Below are 7,059 nucleotides of genomic sequence, written 5' to 3' on the forward strand. Positions count from 1 at the left end.
GTCCATTTTCAGTGACGCCCTAGGCACTAGCAGGACACAGAATATCTACTTGTTTTATCCTGTCTCTCCCACTGCATCGCACACAACAGACCTAAGTGTTTCAGCTGGAATGAACAGATCACTCTGTCTCCTATCCCAACCTTGTTCCTCAACCCCAAGTGCATATTTCAAACTGTGCTCCAAAACTTACTAAGTGTCTTCTTAACCTCTCATGGAGCTTACTTTTCATGTCAGATGAATAAAGGCTGAAATAACCAGGGATGTTAAACTACATAAGAAATCACTTTATGGAAGCAAGAGAATGGTTTTCACATATTTAGAGGTCCTGTGGAACAGGGATATTTGAGTTGCTCCAGAGGGCAGAATTAGGAATAATGTGCAGAGTCACAAAAAAGTCAGTTACAAGTCAATATAATAAGACACTGTTAATCATATGACACCTGGAAATAGATCAGATTGCCTAAGGAAACAGGAAATTTCTGGCCACCAATAAATTTTCAATCAGATCTTAATTAAAAAAAAAAAGCAACTACAGTACAGCCTCTACATAGATCTAAGATCCATTCCAGTGACTCTCCCATTTTATGATTATATAAAATTTAAAAAGTTTATAGTTAATCTCATTTCATCCTAATTTCCCTTAACCTCCACTTCTGATAATTCACTCTAACCTTTGTCTAAACCAGTGGTTTTCGACCCTAACTGAATACTGGGATTGCCAAGTATATTTATAAATTATGACACCAGCATCCCATGCCGTCCTTCTCTGAGAGATTCTGACTTAATTGCCTGCAAAGGGGCCAGGGTTTTGTTTATTTTAAATAATTTCCTTGGTGATTCTAATGTGCAACCAAGGTTGAGAACCACTGATTTGAGCCATTATTTAATCTACTTAATTCAAACCTATTTGAGCTAATTAATTAAATCCTACCACTTCTTAGGGATAACCAGATTCTTTAATCAGTCACCAGATACACAAAGTATCTTTCTATGCAACTGGCCAAAACTGATCCCCAAAAGGGATACTGGGATGAGTTTTATTTGTGTTCAGCCGAACTGCTGGTAAGTTGATGAGTATCTTGGTGTTACAGATTTGGATCTTCTTCTGTCGTTTTAATACATCATTAGTGAGCACTTACTCCGTGCCTGGCTCTGTACAAGGCCCAGGGGATAAAAACACGAATTAAGTATTTCTTCCTGACATCAAGCAGCTGAGTCTAGCAGAAGAAACTGAAACAGACACCCAGAGTTCACTATGATTACTGCTCTGATAACACCATGGCAAAGGGGTCACGGACCACCTGGTGGGTTCAAGGCTGAGTCAGAGAGACAGGCAGACAAAGGAGGGTGGGGAATTGTGTGAACAAAGGCAGAGTCTGAGACAATGCACACTGGGAAGGGCAGGGAGGAGCCAGAAAGGAGCCCAGAAACACATATGGCCAGACCTCGGTCACAAAAGGACAAAAATGCCATTTTCAGACTCTCTCCTATGTGTTTTAAGCCCAGAAATGATACTAGATTTGCACCTTAAAAATGCCTCGTCTGCATTTGGGATAGTTCTGTGACGGACTGGAGGAAGATGTAACAGCAGCAAAGGAAACAGGAAGGAGGCTAATATCATAATACAGAGGATGGGAACACAAATTAGGGCTGTTGAGGATAGAAACGCAAAGCAGGCAGATTTTGGAAAGACTGGTACATCCTGGAAATCAAATGGGTACAGATGTGAAGACAGGTTAGGGGTTAGAGGAGACTCCCAGTTTCCTGGGTGACTGACAGAACAACAACGTATCAGGAGGAGGCACTACAGGAAGGAGGGGACCGTGTGTATTTGTGTGTCTGTTTAAAGAAAGGCAAACTGCCGTGTGCAGCGCCTCATCTGGACGTGTCTGGAGTTCTGGAAGCTAACTACCCCACGTTCTCCTACAAATGGTCCCTGAGAGCTCCTTTGGAGGGTCTAGCAGCGAGCGCAGCTACTCATATACCCTTGAAAGTCCTCCTGTATTGGGGAAGGTCGTCCTCTCTGACCAAGCGCACAGCTTCGGGAGGGACGCACATGGAGTGGGGGAGGAAGGGGACACCTGCCTAGAAAACCAGACCAGCCAAATCAACGCTGGCGATCGATGGCCTGACCGATGTCACAGCCAGATCATCCTCACATCCTCATGGCATTGGTTTTAAACACAGAAAATGGGCCAGAGAAACGACATTTAGGAAGATACATTTAGATGTGAGGGTTATCCAGCTGTATCATCTGCCTTCCACATTTCTGTTCTGTCTGTATCTATCCAAACTAATCAGCTCTATTCTCAAGACTCGGGGGAGTGAGGGGTGGCCTTTTGTCACAGATTTGAGAGTGACTGTGTTCTTCTGCTATGAGATAAAGATGAAGTAGGCAAATGGACAGGAGTCTGAGAGAGATCAGACACTCCTATCAACAACCCTATGACATAATTCCTATAAAGCCCAGTAAGAAACAGTAAGACTTGATAAAGCTAGCTCATGGTATTGTCAGATGACACCATGGCAATACATAAAGTCAACCAAAGATAACACGAGAAGTACGATAAAGTGTAAAACCAGGATAGACTATGGGGGAAAAATCAACATTTAGGACGCAAACAGGAGAGAAAGAAAGACCCACTAATGAATGAGAAGATCCAGAAGAGAGGCATATCCAAAGCCAGAAGAATTTCAAGGAGGGCAGACTTAAAACAAGGGTTCAGATAAGCTAAGGCCTGGATTCTAACATGCTGGATTGGTTAGATAAGGGTTCAGCAACGATTTGGGGGAGCGGTCTCAACATACTGCCGGAGGCAGCAGACACATTCCACAAAAGGAATGAACAGCTTGGAGGTGAAGAAAGAAGATAAAAGGCACAGCTGGAAGAGGTGCTGGGGACCGGAGAGCAAGGAAGTGACAAAGAAGCACGCTGGAGCCAGAGCAGAGAGGAGGGCAAGGGGCAGAGTCAGAAATTCTGATGGAGGCATCAGGACCGACGGCCAGGAAGCTGGCGACACCGTCTCTCTCTGTGCCTTTCTTCTGTGGTCACGTCTCCCCGACACCCACCTTCTGCCCCCTTATTCCAAGGGACCTCTGTGATTATACTGGGTCCCCCTGAACAATCCAGGGTACTCTCCCCATCTTAAGGTCCTTAGCTGAATCACATCTGCAAATTCCCTTCTGCCATATAAGGCAACACATCCACCATAAGGTTCTGGTTCTTTGGGGAGTGATTTTTCTGCCAACCGCCGGGGCAGAGATCAGCTGCAAGAAGCTCCGAGTATGAACCAGAGGCTATGAAAGCTACTATCGAGGCACAAGAGGCTCTGCAGCACATCTCTGATCAAGCCACTGAGTATACGGGATTCACAACCATCTACATTCCGGGCCCTGACTACGTTGCGACTTGAATTCCTGCTGCACTCATCCCACGCTCTCTAAGCGTCATTTAAATGCCCCCTTTTCTGACAAGCCTTTCTGTTGTCTGAGAAAGAATAACTTCCCTGAACAGTAATCATGGAACACTCCGGCACTTCACTCTGCCTTAAGCTACCACTACTCACTTGTCCACATCCCTTCGGAGGCAAGGAACCACTTCAGAATTGGGATAATCTCATTCACAATCTCAGAAAGAGACTGGCACAGTGCCTTGAACTTCGTATTTGTTCCACTGGCGTTTGTCAAATTCTTAACAAGCACCCACAAAGATAACACATCTGGGGGCGCCTGGGTGGCGCAGTCGGTTAAGCGTCCGACTTCAGCCAGGTCATGCTCTCGCGGTCCGGGAGTTCGAGCCCTGCGTCGGGCTCTGGGCTGATGGCTCGATCTCACGGTCCGTGAGTTCGAGCCCCGCGTCGGGCTCTGGGCGGATGGCTCGGAGCCTGGAGCCTGTTTCCAATTCTGTGTCTCCCTCTCTCTCTGCCCCTCCCCCGTTCATGCTCTGTCTCTCTCTGTCCCAAAAATAAATAAATGTTGGAAAAAAAAAAAAAAGATAACACATCTGTTTCCCAAGGTGTCTGCCCTCCAGTCTCCATTTTAAGCCCCAGTACCTGAGGGCCAGTGCCCAGAGACAAGCAAAACGTTGACAGGGACAGCATTTCAATCGGGCATATGGAGAATATGCTTCTGAACAAAAGCAAACAGAATCTCTTTAGATTCTGAGTAAGTACATCAGGACTTAGCACGTGCAAAGGGCAAGGAATGATTAGCAAAAGAACCCAGAAGCCACGGTTAGAGCTCTGGGACCAGAAAAGATGGCAAGGACCATGCGTCTGTGAAAACTCAGCAAACGTATACTTTCATTTTGTGCATTTTACCTCAATCTTACATCAAAAGAAAAAGCTATACAAATACTGAATTCTAGTTAATAACGTGCATGCATTCTTAAGTATTTAGGGGAAGAATACTGATGTCGGCAATTTACACTGAGATGCATTAAAAAAAAAGATGGGGACTGACGAAGAAACAGATGTATGTTAAAATAAGAATAATAAAATGTTAATGGTAGAGTCGGGGGGGTTACAAGTACTCACTGTAAACTGCTTCTAATTCAGCTGTATGTTCAAAAGTTTTCATAATGAAATGTGAGAAACGTAAGAATGAGACAACAGATATTGTGGGGAAAGAGGCACAAACAATGCTCTTGGTGTTGGTTCTGTGCCAGATACACATACAGCCTATGCCACACCCAGTCCTGACCTTGCTTCCTTCCCAGAAGATACAAAATATGCTGATGTGATAGGAAACTTCAGTCTGATGTGAGACATCCTATACGGTGACTGAACACCAAAGTGTATTGTAAGCAAAACAGACATATTACGATATTAAACTTCTTTTTCCTTAAAATACAAATTCTTAAAACCTGTAAGTTTTTTAAACTATGTTACTAAGCCTTCAGTGTTTAAATTATGTCATGAAAACCAAGGTAACCCACCGTTTCTAGGAGTATCTCTTTTTAACAGAAACATTTTCTCATCAAATTATGAAAAGGAACGAGCTTAAAAAAAAAAAAAGGAGCACCTGGGTGGCTCAGTCGGTTAAGCGTCCAACTTCGGCTCAGGTCATGATCTCACAATTTGTGGGTTCAGGCCCCATGTTGGGCTCTGAGCTGACAGCCCAGAGCCTGGAGCCTGCTTTAGATTCTGTGTCTCCCTCTCTCTCTGCTCCCCCACCTCCTAGCTCAAGCTCTTTCTGTCTCTCAAAAATAAATAAACACTAAAAAAAAAAAAAAAATTTTTTTTTTAAAGAAAAGAAATGAGCTACTTCCATAACATTCCCCCATAATTGGGGGATGGGAAGGGGAAAAAATATTTTTTTTTTATTTTTTTAATGTTTATTTATTTTTGAGAGAGGGAGTGGGGAGAGACAGAGAGGGGAGACACAGAATCCGAGGCAGGCTCCAGGCTCTGAGCTGTCAGCACAGAGCCCGACACGGAGCTCAAACCCACCGAACGCAAGATCATGATCTGAGCCAAAGTCAGACGCTTAACCGACTAAGTCACCCAGGTGCCCCGGGGAAAAAATACTTTCAAACAGAGAGGGAGGCAAACCCATAAGAGACTCTTACATACAGAGAACAAACTGAGGGTTGATGCAGGTGGCAGGGGAGGGGGAAAGTGGGTGATGGGCATTGAGGAGGGCACTTGTTGGGATGAGCACTGGGTGTTGTATGTAAGCGATTAATCACGGGTATCTACCCCTGAAACCAAGAGCACACTGTGTATGTTAGCTAACTTGACAATAAATTATATCTTAAAATGTTTTTAATTAAAAATTGGAAAAAAAAGATGAAGATATAAAGAACAAAGTGCATAGGGATTCTTGAAAAAAAAATCCCAGTTTTATTTCCTAGACAAATGAATTTAATAAAAAACAGAACTGTTCTCATTTCTATTCATTCTTTATTCTTATTTTCTATCTACTAGTAAGGTGTTAAAGTTTTTCACTTAGCTGAGGTATATTTCTAGTTAAAAGTAATATTAGATACTTTATTCCTATTGTGAGTAGACTTTCTTTTACAAATGCATGTGTTAGCTTGTTACTGAAGACAGTAAAGAATCTATTCACTTACCTATTTCCTTTTCAGTCACTTTACTAAAAACTCATTGATGTTAACTGAATCTCTTCTACGCGGCGGGGGGGGGGGGGGGAATGACAAATAATAAGAATAATTTTGTAATATCTTTTCCAAAAAATATACCTTGTATATCGTCCTAAGTAGAATTTTGAGACAATGTTAATATAAAATACTGAACAGACTTCCTTCTTCATCTGTATCTCAAATCCCTGCCCTATGACTGGCACATGCTCAGAGCTCAAGAAATGTGTACTGAGAGAAGGAATGACAGCACAAGGGAACAATTTTCAAGAATAGGCATGAACGTGTGAAATTCACCCTCCAGGAGGCTTTGCAAGACAATCTTAATGCAACAGAAGAGAAGTAAATTAGGTCACAGAGAAAAGTTAGTGTAGGGCTGAGTTAGTTTAAAAGGGGTGAGGACGAGTTGTGCTATTTAACTGTCTAGACAGTTAACTACAGTCAACATCGCCAACCTGACACATTTGTAGCTAGCATTCTGGATGCCATCTCATCTTCCCTTGTACTTTAAAAGCAAGGTATATTCTGCTATTACCAGAATTGAAATGCTCCACCTTCTCCATAGACTTTGGGTGGGATCTAAGTAACGTTGATGTTAACCTGACCTTTGACATCATACTAGATGTTAGATGATATGCATCATTTTGATTGGCTTAACAACTCTAGTGTCAAGGGAAAATAAAATAACAATTAAAACTAGGTTAAACACACAGGCACCTCCAGTTAATCTACTTGATTAAAAAAAACTACACAAGTTAGGGGCGACTGGCTGGCTCTGCTGGTAGAGTGTGCAACTCTTAACCTCTGGGTCTGAGTTCAAGCCTCACACTGGGTGTGAAGCCTACTTAAAAATAAAATAGGGACGCCTGGGTGGCTCAGTCAGTTAAGCCTCCGACTCCCACTCCCGGTTTTGGCTCAGGTCATGATCTCCCAGTTTGTGAGTCCGAGCCCCGCATCAG

This window comes from Acinonyx jubatus, chromosome D3 (genome assembly GCF_027475565.1).
Source record: "Acinonyx jubatus isolate Ajub_Pintada_27869175 chromosome D3, VMU_Ajub_asm_v1.0, whole genome shotgun sequence".
Lineage (NCBI taxonomy): Eukaryota > Metazoa > Chordata > Mammalia > Carnivora > Felidae > Acinonyx > Acinonyx jubatus.